The following is a 20,929-nucleotide window of genomic DNA, read 5'->3' on the forward strand; positions in this document are numbered from 1 at the left end:
CTAGTCTGACAGCCTCTTGCCCGCATGTTCTCAGGGCTCCAGACCTCTCTAGCCCAGACTAGAAGCAGGCAGGAGCGGTTTGGAAGGAGAACAGAGGACGGAGAATGTGGGAAGGGAGGAGGCTGGGAGGCTGGGAGGAGGGCTAGCTAGTGAGGAGCAGGAGGATTAGATTGAGCCTCAGGCTGCCAAATGCATTAACCTTTGAAGGGCCGGGCAGGTGAGAAGCCAGCCAGAGGGGCCTGGGCAGTGGTCTTGGGGTTGATTTAGCTTTACTAACGACCTTCAAATGTCTAAAGCCAAAGGAGGATACAGGATCCAAGACCCACAGTTGGGCAGGTGGGGGAGGATACTGGGGACTGGGGCATGTTCCCCACGGGCCCTGCCCTCACCCTGCCTGCCATTTCACTGATCCTCACACCCTCCTTGGAGTCCTCACTCTGCTCTTCTCCAGGCAGTGGAGGAGAAGAGGAGGCTCAGAGAGGGCAAGTCCCTTGCCTAAGGGCACACAGCAGGGGAGAATACAGCACTAACCAGGATGAGGACCTAGCTCTTAACTCTAAATTCCTGCTCTTAACCCCTCTCCTACCACAGCCCTGAGCTGTAGACACAGCGGCACACAGTGGGGTCGTAATAAAGATGGGAATGAATGAAGTAAGGAGGGAAAGAATTCACAGGCCAGGCTCGTCTCACGCCCCTCCCCCCACCCCAGCCGGCCCTTTGCAGCCCACGCTGCGGACCCTTCTAATTGGGAGGTTGCGGAGCCGTCTCTCCCGCCTCCGCAGGTTCCCCCGCGCTCCTCCCGGAGCCCACCCCGCGGCAGCTTTCTCACAACAGGACCCCCGGCGTGGGGACGCGGCCCGACCCCCGAGGCCCAGCGGGAGAGCCGCGCCCTCCGGCGGGGTGGTCTCCGCAGCCGCTCCCCACTCCCCGGCCTTACCGCCCCGCCCCTACCCTTCCCGGAGCGGCTAAATAATTGATTCGACCATAAATAATGGATCTGCACTGCGCGCGCGCCCTCTGCCCCCGAGGGTGCGGGGGTTCCCCATTAGGGTTAGGGGGAGCGGGGCGGGGCGCACAGTTTGGCTCCGCGGGCCTTTCTCTCTCCCTCTCGCTCCCTCGCGCCGGCTTTTCCCCCTTTTTCTTTTTCCTTTTTTTCTTTCCTGGAGCGGAGCCCGGCGCCAGGAGTCTGGAACCAGCCTGACAAGCTTTTGAGTTATGGAGGGGGACGGAGGGAGGGAGAGCGCGGGCGGGCGGGCGCGGGCGGACGGGGGGGCGGGGGGCGCTCGCACCCCCATTTGGAGACTCCCCAACTTTGGGCGAGCGCTGGAGAGGGTCTGATGGCGGCGTCCAGGAGGGGGCGGGAGTCGGCGGCGGGGGGCGCGGGTGAGTCATTCCGTGGACGCGGCGAGCAGCGCTGCTGGCGGAACGAGCCTGGCTTTAGGGCCGCAATAAATGAGGCCCGGGGAGGGCAGCGGGGTTTACACGGCCTCGGGGGCCGCGGCCTCCCCCGCCGAGCACGACATTCCTTTCCGCTGAACTGGGCGCCTGGGCCAGCGCCGCCGCCGCCCAGCCCTGTGCGCGTCGCCCTCGGCAGCCCCGCCGGGGCCAGGGCGGGGGTGGCGGGACCCTGGGGAGCGGGTAGCAAGGCCCGGGGTGGCCCCCTTCGCCTTCCTGAGCTGTTCCCCAGGAGCCCATTGAATCCTCGGCTGCCCCAGGGAAGGGGTCGGTGTGCCCATTTGCCCAGTGGGGAACCTGAGCCCAGGGAGGGTGGTCACTGCTGTGCCTGACCAGGGTGTCTGATGCTCCCTCCATAACTTTGCGCCAGGCCTTAGACTCTACCTTTAGCCCCCCACCCCAACACTCCGTGGTGACTTTAGGCCTGGAGACAGCCCTGTGGGGCTCGGGGGCCAGGCACAAAGTAGGGACGCTTTAGCCTTTGGCCAAAGTTGACCAGTTTCTTTGCCAGGAGCCCCAGGAAGGCAGTGAGTGTGCTTGTCCGGGCGGCAAAGTGCCAGACAACCCCAGCCCCAGGGCCAGGGTGGGGGGAGGGGTATCTGGAAGTATTGGTTTACCAGGACCAGTAGTAGAAAGAAGTGTCCAGACCCCTTGGGGTCTCCAAGGGGACTCGAGTACCCCAGGAGGACACTCCTACAGGCAGACAGAGACCCCAGTTCCAAGCCTGCCTTTCCCGGTACTGCAGATTCTGGTCAACCCATGGCTGACTTTAAGGGCCCAAGGTTTCTCCCACCCCAGCCACCATCTGGCCCTTCTGGCCCTGCTGCTCCTAGCCAGTTAGGGAGAGTGGCACAGGCCTGGCCTGGCCTGAGCTCCCAGCTGTGTGGCCTGGGCACCACCGGCACCACTCTGAGCCTCTCCTACTCATCTGTGAAATGGGTTACAAGTGCCACCCTTGCCTGGATATGGAAGGTTCTATGACACCATGCAAGTGTTAGCACACAGGGCCTGGCACACAGTAAGCGCTCAGGACGCAGTCACTGTTGTTGGAGCCTGTTGTTTGTTATTATTATTTCTGAGAGACTCACCAGGGCCTACCACAGCCCCCTCCCTGTCCCCCCTGAGCAAAGCCTGAGAATGCCGAGCCTGTTAGCTGCCTGGCTCCTCCTCCTGTCCCCTGCTGAGCTGTTTCGAAATCATCCCAGAGAAGCTGCTGAGCAGAAATTTCCAGTCTCCCTGGCAAAGCTGGGAAGAGTTTGGGTGTGGCTCAGAGCCACAGTTGGGCAGGCTCTGCGGGGCCAGGGCTGGGGAGGGACCCCCAGATGATCTGCGAGACCTGGGAAGTGCCCCTGAGCCTGGAGAGTGCTTGGCCTCCAGCACTGGGGCTGCTGTGAAAGCCCTTTGTCCTCAGTAGTGAGTGGGGGGCTCAGGGCCTTATCCTTTCTTTATGAGCCCTGGTGCCCCAGGCGGCTGAGTGAGTACCCCTGGGAGAGAGTTACCAGGGTCACTGGGAAAGAGTGAAGGAGATGGTGCCTGTGCGCACTTGGCACACGTAGCTTCTTGCACCCAGTAAGTGAGGTCTGCTTGCTTTAGTGACTACCCCAATTGCAGAAGCCACCAGGCCTCTGAGGGCCCCACTTTGTTAACCCCTTGGCCACCAGGAGGAGCAGAGGTTCCCAGTCAGGATGGTGAGTCTCACTGGGGCTGTGGGGAGCTGGCAGGTGGGCTGACCCTTGCTCTGCTCAAAGTGCAGTGTGACCCCAGGTAAGCATCTTGTCCTCTCTGGATCTTGTTATCCTATCTGCAACACAGACAGCAGCCTGTGATCCTCACTCACTAAAGGGAAGTAAAGAGCACTGGAATGTGAGGAGATGCATGTTGAGTCCCAGCAGTGCCCCAGACTGGACAGGTAACCTTGAACAAGCCTGAGTGATGCTGAATACCACAACACTAAAGAGGAGAACAAGTCAGTTACTCCCGGCTTCAGGACTGTTCTGTGCGTTTTACATACAGCATTATCTCACTGTTATTCTTGGAGGGAGGTTTTATTAATAACTTACTTTTCCAAATGAAGTAACTGAGGTTTAGAGAGGTCGATCCACTTTCTCAAGGACACACAGCTAGGGAATGTAAGAGCCAGGATACAAACCCTGATCTTCTGGCTTAGAGCCTGAATCCCTAAAGAAAAAGCAAGTTGAATGTTTTTAAACATTTCAAGCCCCTGCTATGTGTAAGACATTGAGGTAGGTGGCAACAAAAATAAGGACACTTGGCTGGGCCTTTGAGAAGCTGAGTGAGGACACAAGACTTCAGTAAGACTCTCAAGAAAGTGAGATGTGAAAAGTACCACATACAAGTTCCCCCAGTACTATGGGAGCAGCAGGAGAGAGGAGGGGTTTAGTGTGGAGGGTGGGGAGGGAGGGAACTGGGGGAGGAAGCACAGAGGCCAAGGAATAGAGAAGGCTGGTCTTCAGCCATGAAGAGGAACTTTAGTGGAGGGCAGGGGGCCATTCCTGGAGGCCAGTAGAGCAGGGGCAAAGACATGACAGCAGGAGATGTATCCTGCTGCCGGCCATGGAGAGCAATGGGGAGAAGCAGGAGGGGTGGTGCCGGTGCTGGGCTAAGCTGTGAAGGCTTAGAAAGCCACCTTTGCTCTATAAAAATGGGGAGCCATTGAAGGTCTTTGAGCAGAGGTGAACATCATCTCTACCAGTTCTATAGGTAGCAAAACATCCTGGAAACCGAAGCGAAAAACTAGAAGCATGGGGTCAGGTTACATTGCATGATCTTTTACAGCGCTTCCTTTAGAATATTTTTTTGCCACCTACAGGTATTACTATTCCCAAAAAAAAGAAAAAAGAAAGAAAGAAAGAGAGTACATTTTCAAAGGAGAGAGGGGAGCAGGGAGTCAGGAGGCAAGGCAGAGAGATGTGGGAGGCTGCAGCAGGAAGGAGCAGTATTGGTGGGTCCCCACTGCCCCCCTGTCTGCTGGCCCTCCAGCTGTTTGAGTGATGGTTGAGGATGGCAACCGCCTCAGAGGTCTGCACCCAGCTGAGCACGCGGGGCTGCAGGGGGTTCGGGACCCTCCTCTTGCCTGGAGCCTTAGCCTTCCCTGACCAATGAGGCTTCAGCCCGTCCCTACTCCTCGCAGAAGTGTGTCCTCACCAATGTCCTCCCTACTGGCCACGCAGTGGGGCCACAGGCTGATCTTTAAATCCTCTCTGAGCTCATTGGAAACCATTATCTCAGAGGCCTCTCTGCATCCTGGAGCTCAGACTGTCCCTATAGGAGGACCAGGCACTGTGCTAGGTGCTTTACAGGCACTGAATATAATCCAACAAAAAAAATGTGTTGCTCCCCTTCATCTGACAGATGGGGAAATGGGGGTTCAGTGGCTTGTTCCACCAAGCTCTCACAGTGAGAGGGGTATTGTCACCTGGGGCAGTGGGGGGGGGGAGCTCCCCTCAGAGCCCATCACTGGGCTGTACTGCCTCAGGCTCTTTGGGAGAAAAGTCTGTTCCTCCACTCCCCCTAATCTCTCACCGTTGGCCTGGAATAGGGGCTTCAGTCACCCCCCTGAGCCATTTCCTCTGCCTGGGTGCCTCTCTTCCCTTCTCCCCCCCCCACAGGGCGAACTCCTATTGCACCTGTGAAGCCCAGTGGACCCATTACTTTGTCCCCAGAGTCTCAGACTGCACCTCCTCTCCCCTGATCTGTGTTCCTGTACAACTACTCTGGGAGGGGAGGGAAGGCTCTGGGGACGTGACTGGGACGTGAGTTCCAGCCCAGAGATGAAGGAACAGTCAGCTTGTTCTGAGCGCTCAGAAGGACAGGCCTGGGGCAGGGTGGACGTGAGAGGGAGGATGGCGCCAGCTCACCCAGGGAAAGACGGGTCATCCCGCCCCTGGGATTATTTGGCTTAGAGGCCAGAGGAGGACAAGTTCCAGAAGGAGAGAGAAGCAAAGATCCAGGCTGCCCAGCAAGGACTGGCTGGTGCCCCACTAGCCCAAAGACCACACAGCCTTTTTCTGACTGGCCTCTCCTGGCTCTCTGTGGCAGGGCTCAGGGTGGGAAGCTGTCTTCTGTATACAGATGCCCTTAGAGCCCAGGGGCCCCCACCCCAGGTGGGGGGGGGGGACAGAGCAGCATGGGCTCCTTGTAAACTCAGAGAGCCGCCAGTGCCCAGAACAGTGAATGGCACACAGTAGGCACTTAAGCGTTTGTTGGATGAAGAAATGAATGAGTCACTGACCCCAGCCCAGGAAGGAGGAGGGCCAGCAGCCTTGAAGTCTCTCTGTCTGCTCCCTTGTGAAGCAGGACCTCCTCCCTTGGAGCCCCTCAGGTGCAGGGTGGCTGGGGCAGGCTCTGGGGTGGGGGAAGCAATGGGAGGGGATGGGGAGAACCACAGCCAAGTGGAGCCACTCAGGAGGGAAGCAGACAGTGAGCCATGTTTTTGGTGAAACACCCTTTCTGATGCCTGGGCACAGGCAGTGCCTGAGGCCGTAAGGAACCTTCAGGTACCCCCAGGTGAGGACCTCCCACAATTCCATAGGCGATAGCATGATGCAATTGTTAGTGCCAGGAACTCTGGGTTTAAACGTTTGTTTCTGGGCACCAACTCCACCCCTCACTAACCAGACCAGTTGCCTCAGTTTCCCTATATGCTAATAGCACCACCTGATGCACAGGTTTGCTAGAAAGTTCACCTGAGAGTTGCTGGAAGGTTCACCTGAGAGGTGCCAGCTCAGCACATTCTGTTTACCACTGTTATAAACAACAGCGGGGAACCGGGAGACAGCTGAGCAGCCAGGCCCTGGGCTCTAGGCCCACCGTGCCACTGACTTAACAAGGTGACTTCGGACAAGGCCCAGCCTCTCTCCAGGCCTCAGTTTCCCCATTTGTACAGTCAGGCCCTGCACACACAGGAAGTCTTGACCCTTCCTCAAGCCCAGGCCAGAATGCACACACAGCTGCCTCTCCCAGCCCTGCCCATAGGCCCTGGGACTGCCCAGAGACACACAGGCACCAGCTCACTTGAGCCCATGCGCACCGGTACACACAGAGGCGCCCACACACACACGGGCACATACATGTGCCCACGGGCACACAGACAGTTCACACAAGCAGACACCCAGGCAAACAGTCACAGATACAGGCATGTAGACACATACTCATACACATTCACACACAGACCCGACAGGCACAACCCACACTCACACTCGGCCCTCCCCTCCTCAGGGCCCCGCCCCTGCCCACGGCACCCACACCCACTCACAATCACGCACACACTCACTCACAGACACCCCACGTCTGCTGTGTACCAACTGTTGGTGCAGGTGGGGCTGGGAGAGAGAGGGAAAAAACCCAAGACTCAGCCGGGAAAGAGGGGTGCGGGGGGGTGGGCGGGCGAGGGAAATGACAGCCCGCGGTCCCCCTCGAGTCCCGGCTCATGAATATTAATGCCGCGGTAATTAAAATGCAGGGACGCAGCAGGATGGATGCGGCGCTGCCTCCGGAGCGCCGGGGAGCGCGGCTTCTTCGCAGGCGGGTGGAGCCGGCGCCTCGAGGGCGAACGCCGGATGGGGATTCGCGGCCGGCATTCGGGGCTGGGGGCCGCGGGGCGGCAGTTTCCGCGCTGCTGAGCGGGGCGCCCCGTCCCGCGCTCCCGCCGCCGCCCCAAGCCCGGCTGCCCGCCAGGCCGCCTTTCCCGGAGCCGGCCCCCTCCCGCCTCGGGCCCGGTGATGTCATTTGCACAAAACTTTCCGCTTCCCGGCCCGTCTCGGGGGCCTGAGTCATCGTCGCCCCCGGCCCGGCCGCGCCGTCTGTTTGTGCAGAGCTAGGCCCCTTTGGGCCCGGCCTGACGTCAGGCTGGCAGGGCCGGGAACGGCGTGGGGCCCACCAGCCCGGAGCCGCGGGGCGCTGGGGGACGCGACGTCCCTCCTGGGGGCTGTGGAGCAGGCCGCCGGGAAGGGCACCCTCTCGGGTTCCAGATTCAAATGTGAAGTCACTTTATGCGGATTGCTTGACCTTGCGCAAGTCCTGTGAGCTCTCTGAACTTCAGTTTCCTCATCTGCCACTAAGCAGATGCTCAAAAAATCGTCACAGACTCAAAGAGTGACTGTGCGGCTGGGTAAGCCCAGGCCCAGAGATGGAAAGGGACTCTGCCAAGGTCACACAGCAGGTAGGCAGCAGCGCTTCTGTTTCTGGGCCTTGAGCTCCAAGTTCTTTCTGCTGCACTACTGCTATTACCCCCATGGGAGGACCGCTTTAGGGCGCGTGCTGAGAAAACCTGCCCCGTGGTGTACACTGGTGGGGTGGAGCTCTAGAGCCTGGGCTGGACTCTGGCCAGTTTTCTCATCTCTGAAGCAGGGGTGATAACCTAGTATAATAACCATGTGGAATCTCTCAGGCTAGAGAATCAAAAGAGAGAAGACGCATTGCAGTGTGCAGAGCAGAAGGCAGCTATGATCGAGGGACTGAGATGATGGTTGCTACTGCAGTCTGGTGAGAGGGTCCTTTGGAGTCAGCTCACTTGGGTTCAAATCCTGGCTCTCCCTCCCCCTACCTCTGTTGAGACCCCTTCTATGCCCGAAGGCCAGTGGTGCTAAAAGCTGAACCCTGTGCCAGGGCCTGCCACCCTCTGCATCTCCAGCCTCTCCGGGCACTGGGAAATCTGTTAGAAAATGACAGCCCAGTCCTTCACCAGAGCTGCACAAAGAGCCCAAAACAGCTGCAATTCGTGGGCTCTTTCTTGGGCCTTTGGCCCATAGTCTTGGCACCAGCTTATAGATGGGAGACTAAGAACCATTAGGCTAGTGCTATCAGGGGCTGAGCCAGGATGAGGTTCAGTGCTGGATCCCAGGCTGCTGGCCTCCTGGACACAAGGGCTGGGCTCCGGCCCACACCCCCACCTCTACCCAGCACCTGCTCCTCACTGGTGGCAGCGCTCTCAGCTCCCCCACTCCTCCTCCCACACACACCCTCAAGCTAACAGAGAAAGGCCTGCCTGGCAGCTCTGCACACCGTGGCCTCTCTGACCGTGCCCCCTCCCCCAGCCTCACTGCAACTCTTTCAAGTCCCCTGAAGCTCCAGGCTGCCTCTTCTTGCCTCTAGGCCTTTGCACATGCTGTTCCCTCCCTCATTCCCTCTCCTCTCCCCTGTTCCTGGTTCACACAACCTCCTCCTTCTCTCCAGCTCTTCCCCTGGGGAGTGTCCCAGTTACCACCACCCCACAGCACAAGCACAAGCACACGCACATGCGCGCGCGCACACACACACACACACACACACACACACCAGCACACTCTCCCCAACGTCACACAGACCACACCACACATAAGCACATACACACCCCATTACACAGATCAAGGACAGCCTCTCTGAGGTGGAATGTTTTAAATGGAGATAAGTTCTAGAAGCACATGGTCGACTTGTCTGGAGCAGCCACGGGTCCTACCTCCTGCCTATTGGGAATCACTGGATAAAAAAGGAAAAGGGACCACCGCTTCTAAGTACTGACCACCAGCACCCAATGTGAGCTAGGCACGATGAGATTCCGATAGCCCGGCAGGCTGTCAAATGAGACATAACAGATGCAGAAATTGAGGCTGGGAGGGAGAAGTTCTGTGCCTAGGCCACACAGCTGCTCCATGGAGGAGCCAGAATTTGCACTCTTCTGAACTCAAAGCCTGACTTCTTACCCACCAGGCTGCTCACCTGCTTTTGTCTTGGCTGCAGAAAAACAGGTGTCCAGTACCCACCTGCCTAACTCACACCCAACTGTTCTCCATCCACCCAACTACTGGGCATCACACACAAGACCTCCCTAGAGAGCCCTGGCCTGAGACCTGTGGGCAGAGGGTGGGGCAGCAGTGGGGGTCACTGAGAGCACCTGCCTGTCCAAGGGTAGATCATCAGGGGAACTTACCAGGGAGGGTCATGAGACCCTAGGATGACAGAACTGGAAGGGGTCCAAGGAAGCACCACTGTGGCAATCCTGAGTTGCACACATAAAAACTTTCAACTCAGAGAGGTGGACACACTGTTCCAGGGACCCACAGCAAGGTACAGGCCCAGCTGGGGCTTGACGGGAGGAGGTACTTGAGCTTTGCAATTCCACTGCCTGGGTTCAGATCTGGACCTGTTGCTTGCCAGCTGGGGGCCTAAGTCTCTGAACCTCTGTGCCTCAGTGTCTTTGTTCTGTAGAATGGGGAGACTAATAGTTCCTATTTCCAAGGCAGTTTGAAATAAGTGATTGAATATACATACTATGCTTAAAAACAGGGTCTGGTACATGTAAACACGCAATAGAAATTAACTGTCATTCTGTCTCCTGATTTCCAGTCCAGTGCAGACCCATCCGTCCATGAACCTTCAGTGCCACCTACTCTGCCAACATGGGAGATGGAGCAGTCTGTCACTGTGCCCTTCTTCATGATGTAAGGAATCCTTGTGACCAAGGGACATGCCCAGCTAGATCCATGACCTGGGCACCTGGGATCCTGGAATTCCCTGCTCAGTGGCCCCCAGCCCACTTCCTCGGTCCATCGTCCTGAGGGTGGCCTGAGCTGCTCATTCAGGTACCCCTAAGCTCTAGGGGTGGCCACGGGTGGCTATTTGCTGGGCATGTGGACAGAGTTTATGCACGCAGCTGGAGTGTCCACACCTGAGCATGCAAAACCCCTCATGAAAAAGGACAAAACCTGGGGCAGAAAGAAAAGAGCAGCTGAACGGGAAGCCTTAGGCCAGAGCTGCCTCTCCCGATGCTGCCATTTCTGGCATGGACCCCAGGAGTCTGAGTCTGAAATACAAACCCAGCCTTCCAGGTGTGTTTGCCCTTAGGAAGGTGTATTTGCCAAGGAAGGACAGAACATATTTTATTTAGCTGTTTGTTAGCTTGATTTATAACTTGTAAATACTTAGACAACATACGTGGAACTCAGCTTGTACTCCTGCACCCCAGGGCTGCCCAGATTGGAGCAGCCTCCCTGGGCCCCACAGCAGCATCCCATGGCTGACCCTTGCCCAGCAGGTTAATCCCAGGGGATCCACCAGGCTTCGCGACCCCTCTGCATGCACCCCCACTGCACTCTGCCCAGCTCCTTTGCCTCTGTGGGTCCACCTGCCTTCCCCTCTGAATGTCCCACTCCAGCCCTTCCTCCTCCAGGGAGCCTTCCCTCCCTGGAGGCCCTGGCTCTTCAGCTTGTCAGTGGTGTTATTTGGTCGCAGTGGCATGAGACAGTTGGTCAGACTGCCTGGGGATTAGTCCTGCCCCTCCTGAGAAATCAGGGCCACCTGGAAACAGCACCTCTCAGCAGAAGCATCATCTTGTATTGGGTAGGAGTCAGGGTTCAGAAAACACACAGGCCTGGGGTCAAATCCCAGCTCTGTGATTTTCTTGCTGTGTGACCTTGGGAGGTGGCTTCGCTGCTCTGAGCAGGTTTCCTCTTATGAAAACCCATAATCATAACTGTACCTCTTGCAGTGAAGAGGCAACGTGGAACGCGGGGCCCACGTATGCCTGGCACTTGGCAAGTACTCAGGGAAGGAATTAGGAGGGGCAGGAGTTACATTATTCACTTTTTTTACAGCTGAGAAAATAAGCGGAGGAGGCTCAGCGAGGTGAGGCTGGTTGCCCAAGGTCACACAGCCCGTAGCGGGGGCTGGCCCAAGCCTAGCTGGCCGACTTGTGCTCCAACCACTGAGCTTTCCAGCCTCGGGCCGACCCCCAAGTGACCTCTGGGACCCCTGGGCGCCTGTAGGCCTATGAGGCGGCGGAGGCCGCGGCCCGGCCCGGGCCCGGCCCGTGGGGCGGAAAGGGTTAACGGGCTCCGCCGCATTGGGCCGGCCTCCGGGGGAACCAGCCAATGGGCGTGCGCCGCGATGAGGTAATGCCGGGACCGCGCGGAGTGGGCGGAGCCGGCGGGGACCCGGTCTAGCTCGCTTTCCTTCTCTCACCACCCACCCCTCACCTTTGACCTTCATGTCCCCCCAACCTCGCCGCCCACAGCCGTACACCCGCAGACACACACACATACACCCTCCCCGGGCTGCAGCTGAGTGTCTTGGGCGGCCCTGAGTCCCTTAAGGTCTGCAGCAGGACCCCGGATTTGCCTTGCCTCTTCTGGGCCTCAGTTTCCCCTTTTGCAAGGTGGGAGTCGATGGTCGCTAAATGCCTGATCAGCGGCGGACATCCTTGGGTCTCAGGACAGTTTTTAGCCCCTCCCTGACCCTGGCCCACACTTGAGAGGGCGCCGCCCTGGCCCTCCTCAGGCGATGCCCACAGCGGGCAAGGAGTCTCCAGGCCAAGCGGAAGGAAGGAACCCCACGGGCCCGGTCACACCCTCCACGTGGCCCCGACTACGAGCCTCTTCCCATCCTCTGGGTAAACCGCTCCTGATGTGCCCCCTGATGGGCCTTCGCTGCCAACCAGCCCCGAGTTCGTTGCAAGAACAGCTGGGCTTGCTGGTGCGGTGGTTAGAGGTCAAAGTTGATCCGACCACCAATATAATTAAATGGCTACTGCGTGCCACCCAGCACTTCGGGCTGGGACGCTGCGGGGCGGACTCCCAGGGCTGCCTGCCGCCCGGGTCGCCTTCGGGCGGCCTTCAGGGGGCCGCGGGCACGAAGCGGTTAACGCCGTTGCCGCGGAGCTGGCGCCGCGGCCGGCTTATTAGTCAGCTCGCGGGGAGGGGGCGCGGGGAGGAGGGGCTCGAGCTGAGAACCGCGGAAAGCTGTTCTCAGGGGCTCCCAAGCGCGGGGGGGGCGGCTCAGCAGGAGCCGCTGCTTCCCAGAAAGTTGATTATTTTTAACCCAGGAAGAAGAAAGGAAAGAGAGGGAGAAGGACTCAGAGAAGAGAGAGGAGAGGATGGGGAAGGGGGGCGCGGAGAGGGAGGGAAGAGGAGGGCGAGCAGAGGGCCGACGGAGGGGAGGGAGGCGCGGGAGAGCCGCGGGCAGGGCTCCGCCAGAGGAGGGGATGTGGAGGCGCCACTGCCGCCCTCCTGGGCTGCTCCCTGCACCCCTCTGGCCCCTCTCCGCCCCCCTGCTCTTTGGGGCTCCCCTGCTGGACCCACCCCAGGTGCCCATCGCGGCCTCCCCTGCCTGGGCTGACGGCAGCGCCCTTTGGGTATCACCACCCCAGGGCCGCGTAGACACGGGGCTTGGGGGCGGGGAGCACAAGCATCCGCAGACCGGCCCCAGGTGCGCCCCAGCCAACAGGCAGCACCCTGACGTCTAGCCCATGTGGTGACCATCGGGGCAAGGGGCGAGGAGGGCAGCCTTGAAAACCGCATGCCCCACCGCCTCCCCGCAGGCAGGGAATGGATCGTGGAGGGGAGAGCAGAAGGGGCCTGGGGCTCCCATTCTACTGCCTTGGAGTGGGGCCAGGCCGGAAACCCAGAGAGGGGGCCTAAGGGAGGGCACTGGGGACACAGTGACAAACCAGACAGACACAGCCGGGCCCGCACGGTGCTCAGTACTGCAGGAGAGGCAGGGGCCGCACAGCCCGTGATGAATAATGCACTGAGTAACGGAAAGAGGGCAGCAGGCTAGGGGGGGGACTGTGCAGGGGGCCGGGAGGGCTGGTCCCAGGGGCCTGACCTCTGTGGGGGTCATAGGAGGGCTCCCAGAGGGGGGCCTGAAGACCAGGAGCAGCTAACTAGGTGAAGAGTGATGGGTGGAGGGGCACGGATGGTGTGGATAGGGTCCCAGGGCCTGTGAGCCTAAGAGAGCCTGTGTGGCCCCAGGCTGCGGCCCTTGTCCGGGAGGCAACTGAAAGTTTTGCAAGTGTTCTGTAGAGCAGAGGGGAAGCCCAGGCCTGCAGAGCTCTCTCAGGACTGGGGGGGACAAGAAAGGGCAGGAGTCGGTGTGGAGAGCTGTGGGGGTAAAGGAGGCTTAGGAGGTGTCAGGGAGGGGCCCTGCCCTGACTTGTGCTACCAAGTGAAGCAGGTTCACGGGAGGCCAGGCGTTTGTGCTGGGACATGGTGGGGTTAGGCGAAGGGAAGAACTTAAGCCAAGGCAGAGAGGAGAAGGGCAAAGGGAACCACATGTGCTAGTGTGGGACATGATGGAATCTTCTGGAAAGGGGCTGAGTCTGGTCATGGTGGGCCTTGGCTGCAAGCTCAGGGGTCTGAACTGACCTATAGCCAATGTGTGGGAGCAGAAGGGCCCATTCCAGTGCTGGACACAGTGAGGGCACTGAGCAAATGGGGGATGAGGGCCAGCTGGGGCTGAGCCAGTGCCTACACCCCAAGGCTGAGGAGGGGAAGTATATGATGAGACCTGTCGGGGGCCTGGCTCTGGGCAACTTCCAGGTGTACGTGTGTGAGAGTGAGTGTGTATGCGTCAGCTGCACCAAGTACCCTGCCTTCTACTTGAGGCAGGGCCCAGGGGACATGTCCAACCCTTCCAGAACCAGGGAGTGGCCAGGCCAGAACAGTGGATGACAGACGGCAATGGAGGAGCCCCCAGCCACTGCTCTGGAAATTCCTGTTACTCTGGAGCCCAGGACCAGCCTCTGACCCCCTCCCCAAGGAACTGGGGTGCAGGTGTTGGCTGGAGGGCAAGGTCTATGCCTTTAACTTCTGCAGGGTGCTGAGGGGGCCTTGTGTGGCATCCCAGGGTCACCCACACCCACTTCCCACTCAGGGCCAGGGTCTGTCCTCTCCCAGGATGGGAAGCAGGTTGCTCAGCCTGGAGCTGCCCTTAATGCCAGGCCCAGTGGCTCAGCCAAGCCTGACTCCAGCCTGTTCACCTGTAAACGTGAGCCTGTGGCTTTCCCATGGGTTCAGCCACCTGCCATTAGATCTTGCACCCCTGGGGGCTGGGTATACGTCATCAAGTCATGGTTGAGATGAAGGGATGAACCTGAAATGCAAACCCATTGCCGACTGGCTGTGAGCTCTGTCCATTAGCTCTGGCTTCTGTGTGCCTCCATTACTTCATCTGCAAAATGGGGATAATAATGGCAGAGGCAGAGAATGATGGAGGTAAGGCCCTCTGCAGGCAAGTGGCCTGTCCCAGGTCGCTTAGGGCCCTGAATTTTCCCATCTGTGTGATGAGAGGCAGGGGCTGCAGCCCTCCAAGGTGGGAGAGAATTAGACTTAACCACCATTGCACCCTGAGCCAGGTAGTGGTATTGTTCCTATTTTGCAGATGAGAAAACCAAGGCTCCAAGACAGGTATAGGTCCAGCGCTATGCAGGGAGGGGGCTGGGGGCTGGGGTTCTGCCGTCTCCTCAGGAATTTGGTTCCCACCGCCACTGCCCTCCAAATAAGGAAATGCCGGTGCAAAATACACTCCCCTCCAGGACGTCCTCCTCTCGTTCCCCAAACCCACACAGTGACCCTGGCCTGGCCCTCTGGGCCCGGGAGGAGCCGCATCCCCATCGGGCATCTCTGAGCAGTGCTTTCCCGACAGTGGAGCACAAAGGAGGGTAGCAGGGCAGAGAAAGAACCCGGCAGGCCAGGAGCCGGCTCCACGGGCGCTTTTCTCCCCGCTTTCTTCCCCTCTCGCCTCTTTGTTAAGCTCCCTTTCAGCTGAGCCGGCAGAGCCTGGGTGTTCTGAGCTGACAATAATTGCTGCGTCTAGACAGTGTCTGGTATGAGGCCTCCCTCTCCCGCGCCTCCCCGAGGCTCTCTCTCCAGCCCTGTGGCCCCCCATTTCCCACACCCCTTCCCCTCCCTGGCCGCTGGTCTCCCGTCCTGCCTGCCCCCTGCTCTGACCCTCACATCTCTCTCTCTCTCCCTTCCCACCCTCAGGTGCACATGAAGGCTCACTGGCGCCGTTCCCTCTGGACACCCAGAGGGCACCCGTGGTTCTGCATTTGCTCCAGCTTGGAGCCCTTGGAGGGCCAGCAAACCCTCCTGTGAGGCCTCACACCTTGCTGGATTCTGGGCTGAGCTGGGAGCTCTGGGGTGCATCCTGTTCCTACCCGCATCTTCCTAGGCAGCCCTGGATGGGAACTGGAGGAATCAACAGAGGATTTAGGAGAGGTACAAGGAAGAACTTCCTGGTGACTCTGACCATCAGGCATGGATGGGGTGGTTTCAGGAGATGCAGGGATGGCAAGTCAACTTTCACAAGTTCTGAGATCCGTTCCTGCCCCAACTCAGATCGGCAACTCTGGAAGATTCCCCAGAAGCTAGAGTGACACCTCACTGGTATCAGAGCCAAAGCCTTGGTGGTGATCCTAAGACAGTTAGGATGACACTGAATGTTTGCTCAGCTTCTGCCTCTCCAATGACAACTCTGTGCACACATTCACTTAAATAATCCCCCCAACAGTCCAATGAGAAAGGGAACACAGCCCATGATTTGTCCCATTTTACAGATGGGAAGACTGGGGCCCAGAGAGGTTAAGTAACTTGCCCAGAGTCACAGAGCCAGCAAGTGGAGGAGCCTAGATTTGAAGCCCCAGAGGCTGGCTCCAGAGCTCCAATAATTACCAGTAATAGGAACATTAAATGCTTACTGTATGCCTAGGGCTCAGATGAGCACTTTACATGTACTAAATTCTTTAACCTCAATGCTGTTAGATAGGATCCAAGGATTATGCCCATTATACAGATGAAAAGAGAATAGCCCCATATATTTTATGCCAACTAAAAAACAAAAACAAAAACAAAAAGACAAAAAAAACAATAGCCTAGGGTTGCTGCATGAGGCCAGATGGTGTCCTAACTCTTGTCATAAAGGCCTAGTTAGTAATCCAAGCCTTCGTCCCAGAGCTGTTTGCTATGTGAAAAGGCTTAGCACAGAGTAGATGCTCAATAAATGGTGCTATTCCATTCCCCACTTCTTCCCTCTGGGCTTTCTTTTACAACTCCTGGGCACACAGCTCCAGCCAGACTGGGGGAGACACAGGCCACTGTGGGACTCCTAAGGCCCCTTAAGACCATAGCCTAGAGGGCACTGGCAAGGCAGCCAGTTTCAGTCTGGAGGAGGAATTATGATGATGGGAGGGACACAGGGCCTCTGGAAGCCAACGGGAGGGGGCCTAAATCCAAGAAGTCTTTCTGGAGGAGGCTGAATCAATACTATGCCCTGGAGGATGAGTAAGAGGCAGCCCACGATGGGAGGGAAAGGTATTCCTATCAGAGGAACGCACACATGAGGTCCCAAAGTGAGAGAGGAACAGAGTCATCTCAGAGGAACAGAGAGCGCTAAGCAGTTTTGTCAGGCTGAACAGGTGCAGGGAGTGCGGGCAGACATGAGGCCAGAGCCTGGCTGATCAGCAAGGGCCTCGATTGCCAGGCTGGCTGAGAGTGGGCGGGAACCTGTCCCAAGGCAGAGAGCCTGGTTAGGAGATTGCTGCAGGAGACATGGAGGATGTGGACTGGGCAAGCTGAGTGGATGGGAGAGGCCCTAGGGAGTTATAAAAAGATCACCTGCTCTGATGTTGGCGGTTGGCTTACAAGTTTTTCTTCCATGCCATCCCAGACACAGGAAACCTCATGCACACAAGCATGGAGGTAAGGGTAGCCAGGTGTGCTCCTGGAGGAAGACAGTGGGCCTCCAGAAGCAAGCTGTAGGGGACAGCAAGGGTTTGGCAGCTCAGGTAGGAAGATTAACTGGAAAATTAATCTGGAAGCTTTGCAGGATGGATTACAAGGGCAGCCCTGGAGGCAGGGAGGCTGGGAGGAGGCCGTTGCTGGTGGGGAGGTGGGGGTCCCTTCCCCAGGCCCTGTGCCCTCCTCCGGCCCGTCCTCCCTTCTGCAGAGTCCTTTTGATTCTGCACCTACTCCCCCTCCGTGGGCCACCTCATGCGTCCACCGCCAGCTGGAGACGGAAGGAGGTGCTCGCCGTTCACTGCTCATCCAGGCCATCGACGGAAACGTCAGGAGGTCAAGCCCATGCCTGAACACTTTCCGGCAGCCGACACCGGCAGATCCATTGGTGAGCTTCGCGCTGCCACCTCAAGGCCTGCCTCAGAGCAATGCAGCCCTGGGCCCGGGTCACGGCTTCTCTGGACTTGACTTGGAATGTGCAGCATGGGCCTAACTGGGAGCTGTGGGCAAGTGGAGACAGCACCTCTTGTCTGCAGACTGTGAAATTGTGCGCTGTGTATCTGATACAGGAATTTATAGGCTGGTCAAGAAGGAAAACAGGAGCAGGCACGTGATACAAGGCAGGCAGGCATGGTAGAATAGCACTAAGGGTGCAGACCCGGATCACAGAGGCCCACCATCCCTAACCCCAAATCCTTGGGCAGATGGTTCCAGAACTCAGAACTTTCCCAGCTGTAGAAAGATCATATGACATATACCACATATTTCCTAACACCCCCCGTGAGGTATGTGGCTATCACTGTAGTCAGACACATTGATAAGGCTGCAGCAAAGCGTATGAACAAAGATTATAAATACCCTCTGCATCTCAGCTTTCTCATCTCTAAAATGGGGCGATGGTGATGCCCTGAGAATCTGCTGTCTCCTATGACACCAGCTGGCCAGCTGCGCCTCAGACACAGGCTCTTGTCCTGCCCCACGCCCTTTGCACCTGCTGCTCTTCTGAATATTCTTCTCCAGGCATCTCCTGAGGTGGCGCTCTCACTTCCTTCCAAACTGCTCAAAGGCCCCGCCCTCCGCGAGCCTTGCCAGGCCGTCCTGTCTCCTCTGACATGTAATTTAATCAGCTGCTCATTTATAATGTCCCACTCTCCCACAGTGGAATCTGAGGGCAGGACTCTGTTCTGCCACCTGCTACGCCTAGGACAGTGCCCGCACAGGTGGACACTCCGGTTTTGTCTGTTACATGTACCTGGCACCTCAGAAAGGCTCAATAAAGCCCAGCTGGTACCATCACATTGTTGTTATTGATGCTGCTGCTATTATTATCATCCGTGTTACATTCCTGAGCTGATCCCAGACTTTGGTTCTCCAGCCTGTGAAATGGGCATCCTGGGACTGAGGCATCAGCCACCAGAAGCCAGTTGAGTCCCTGCAGGAGAGACAAAGAATGCTGCCTGCCCCCGAGGGAGCCTGTGCCCCTCACTGGATAGAGGCTGGGGGGAAGCTTGGAGAACGCCAGCCCTAGTGAGCAGGGCTGCCAGAAGGCCATACATAATTCATTGCCAAATGGGGCCGCAGGCGGCTCTCTGTGCTGGGCGCTGGGGGCTCGCTTGGAGCCTGGCACCTTGCTGACTGCTCCTCACACGTCGCTTCATTGCATCTTCTCGGATTTGCAGGGTGTGATCCTTTCCCTCCCACTATTTTCCCCTGGGGGATCCTGAGGTTCAGAGGCTGGGCCACTGTGGAAGGCATGCAGTTTCTCAGCGGCCAAGTAGGGCCTTAAGTCAGCAGATTCGGACCCAGCAGCCCTCAGTTACTGCCTCTCTGTGGAGGGAACAGGCTGCCTGGGAAGGCGACGGGAGGGACAGAAGAGGACCCCCTGCAGGCAGAGTAGGCTGAGGATGGGCTGGATGGCAGCGGGGCTGAGGAAGGCTCAGAGTCCGCGTGTCCCTGGCCCCCAGCTCACCTCCCCACCGTGCCCTCCTCTCCTTGCAGTGCTCCCTGCTGTGGCCGCCAAGAGTGCTGGCTCTGGAGTTTCAGGGTTCAGTTTGCACAGCTGTAAAATGGGAACAACAACCCAGGCCCGGCGACTATGAGGCCGTGCAGACGGGGTGCGGGCTCAAAGCGACTTCTGCGGGGGCTGTAGGGGTGCAGGGGGCCAGTCCCGAAAGGTTACGTACTCTATGATTCCATTTAGATAATTTTGAAATAACAAAATTTTAGAAATGGAGAACAGATTAAACATTGTGAGGCATTAGGGAGGGGCTGGACGGGGGCGTGGTTATAAAAGAACAGGAGGATCCTTGTGGTGACAGTGCCATTCTGCACCCGGCTGCGAGGGCGGAGACACAAGCCTGTGATACATTGCACAGGCCTGAATCCACATACAAAAGGGTGTGAGTGAAGCAGAACCTGGGTGAGGCTGCTGGATTGTGTCAGCATCGCTACCCTGGTTGTGATACTGTCCTGTAGTTCTAGGCATTTCCATTTGGGGGAAACTGGGGCCAGGGGTACCTGAAGCCCTCGTATTACTTCTTACACCTGCACGTCAATTTGCAACTATCTCAATAAAAATTTCGATTAAAAACGTCATGTGTCTCTGCCCAGAAAGGGTTAAGGGAATCATTACAATCCATTCTCTCCATCGCAACCAGGGGAGGGACCATTAGGCATTCGCCAGGCATTTGGAGTTTTCCTCCACTGTGAATTGTCTTTCCTGCCTCCCTCTAAGCATCCTCAGCCTTTATTCCAGAATGTTCCTGTCCTCTCTCACCTTCCCACAGACAGGAATTCAGTACAGCCCCCTGGGACTCCAGAATAGACTCCAGAACAGGAAGGCCTTTGCCATCAGTCTGTTGTCAGCATCAGGCCAGGGAACCCAGCCAGGATTATGAGAACCACACCTCCCACCCCCTGAGTCTCCGCCTCCAGAAGAGTTTGGGGCAGCAAAGTGGATGTCGAGACATGAGTCCTAGCCAAGCTCCTGCCTCACCATGGGACTCTAGACAATATCCATCCTCTCCTTGGTTCTCCGTTTCTTCATTTGAAACACAAAAGAATTGAACTAGATTATCCTTAATTTCTGGGCCTATGAAGAGGTGGGGCTGGCCCCTATGCTGTTGGCCAAAGAGGACTTTCCTTCATACTCTGTGTGGTTGAACAAGAAGAGCTGGGTCCTAGGCCTGCTTCTGGCCTTCCCTGCCTTTCAGCAAATACAGTGAGAGAGTTATGCAAGCTCAGGTCATGCAGTCACTCAACAAACATCTATTGAGCATTCCCCAAATACCAAACACTGGCACAGGCACGGAAAAAAAAAGTGGGGGGAAAAATGCCATCTGTGTCTTCATGAAACTTGCAGTCTAGGAGAGAAGAATGCCACAAATAAATAAAAAATTGCAGCTGAGATTATGCAAAAAAGGAAAGTGCTCAGCTAGAATGGTGTATTTAGGGCCACAGTGAGGGCTACCATGAGTAGTGCCAATGGAGGAATTCACTGCCTAAGGAATTAACTCTAAGCAAAGTGGGTGGCCATGGGTAGTGGCTGCTCCAAAACAGAGCAGAAGAACTGGAGGCCTGTGCAGCAAGATCAGGTGGTGTGAGAGATCATGGTCCAGAAACAGGCAACAGCTTCTGACACAGGGAAGCCGGTGCAGGCACAACGTGAGCCTGGGAAGGCAGAGAGCCAGGTTGAGGAGCTTCGTCTCATCCAGACAGAAAGGATCCTTTGAGATGCATTAAGCAGGGGAGTTACCAGATTGGATTTGTGTTTTGAAAATCTTTTATTTACCAAGAAAAGAAGGGGATCTCATGGGCTCTCACTGTTGCCTTGAATGATTTTTTACTGTGGTGTTACTTAACCATGTATACACATAAAACAAGACATAAATTTCTTGTAGCTCTCATACAGTCATAAAACCAAGACAAATTGATCAATTAAATACAAGATCCATTCAAATCAGGTTAAT

The 20,929-nt window shown here is 57.3% G+C and overlaps 1 long non-coding RNA gene across 2 annotated transcripts; it reads left to right on the plus strand.

Annotated features, from left to right (window-relative positions):
- Positions 1-1,331: 1,331 nt before the first annotated feature.
- On the plus strand, positions 1,332-19,551 carry LOC130683052 (uncharacterized). Of its 2 annotated transcripts, XR_008996660.1 has the most exons (4): positions 3,377-7,636; positions 9,799-9,893; positions 10,684-11,839; positions 15,213-19,551. It is a non-coding gene; the product is annotated as an uncharacterized LOC130683052 (long non-coding RNA). The 2 variants fall into 2 exon arrangements; XR_008996661.1 differs by lacking the exons at positions 3,377-7,636; positions 10,684-11,839 and adding an exon at positions 1,332-3,364.
- The last annotated feature ends 1,378 nt before the right edge of the window (positions 19,552-20,929 follow it).

Source organism: Manis pentadactyla, chromosome 3 (genome assembly GCF_030020395.1).
Source record: "Manis pentadactyla isolate mManPen7 chromosome 3, mManPen7.hap1, whole genome shotgun sequence".
NCBI lineage: Eukaryota > Metazoa > Chordata > Mammalia > Pholidota > Manidae > Manis > Manis pentadactyla.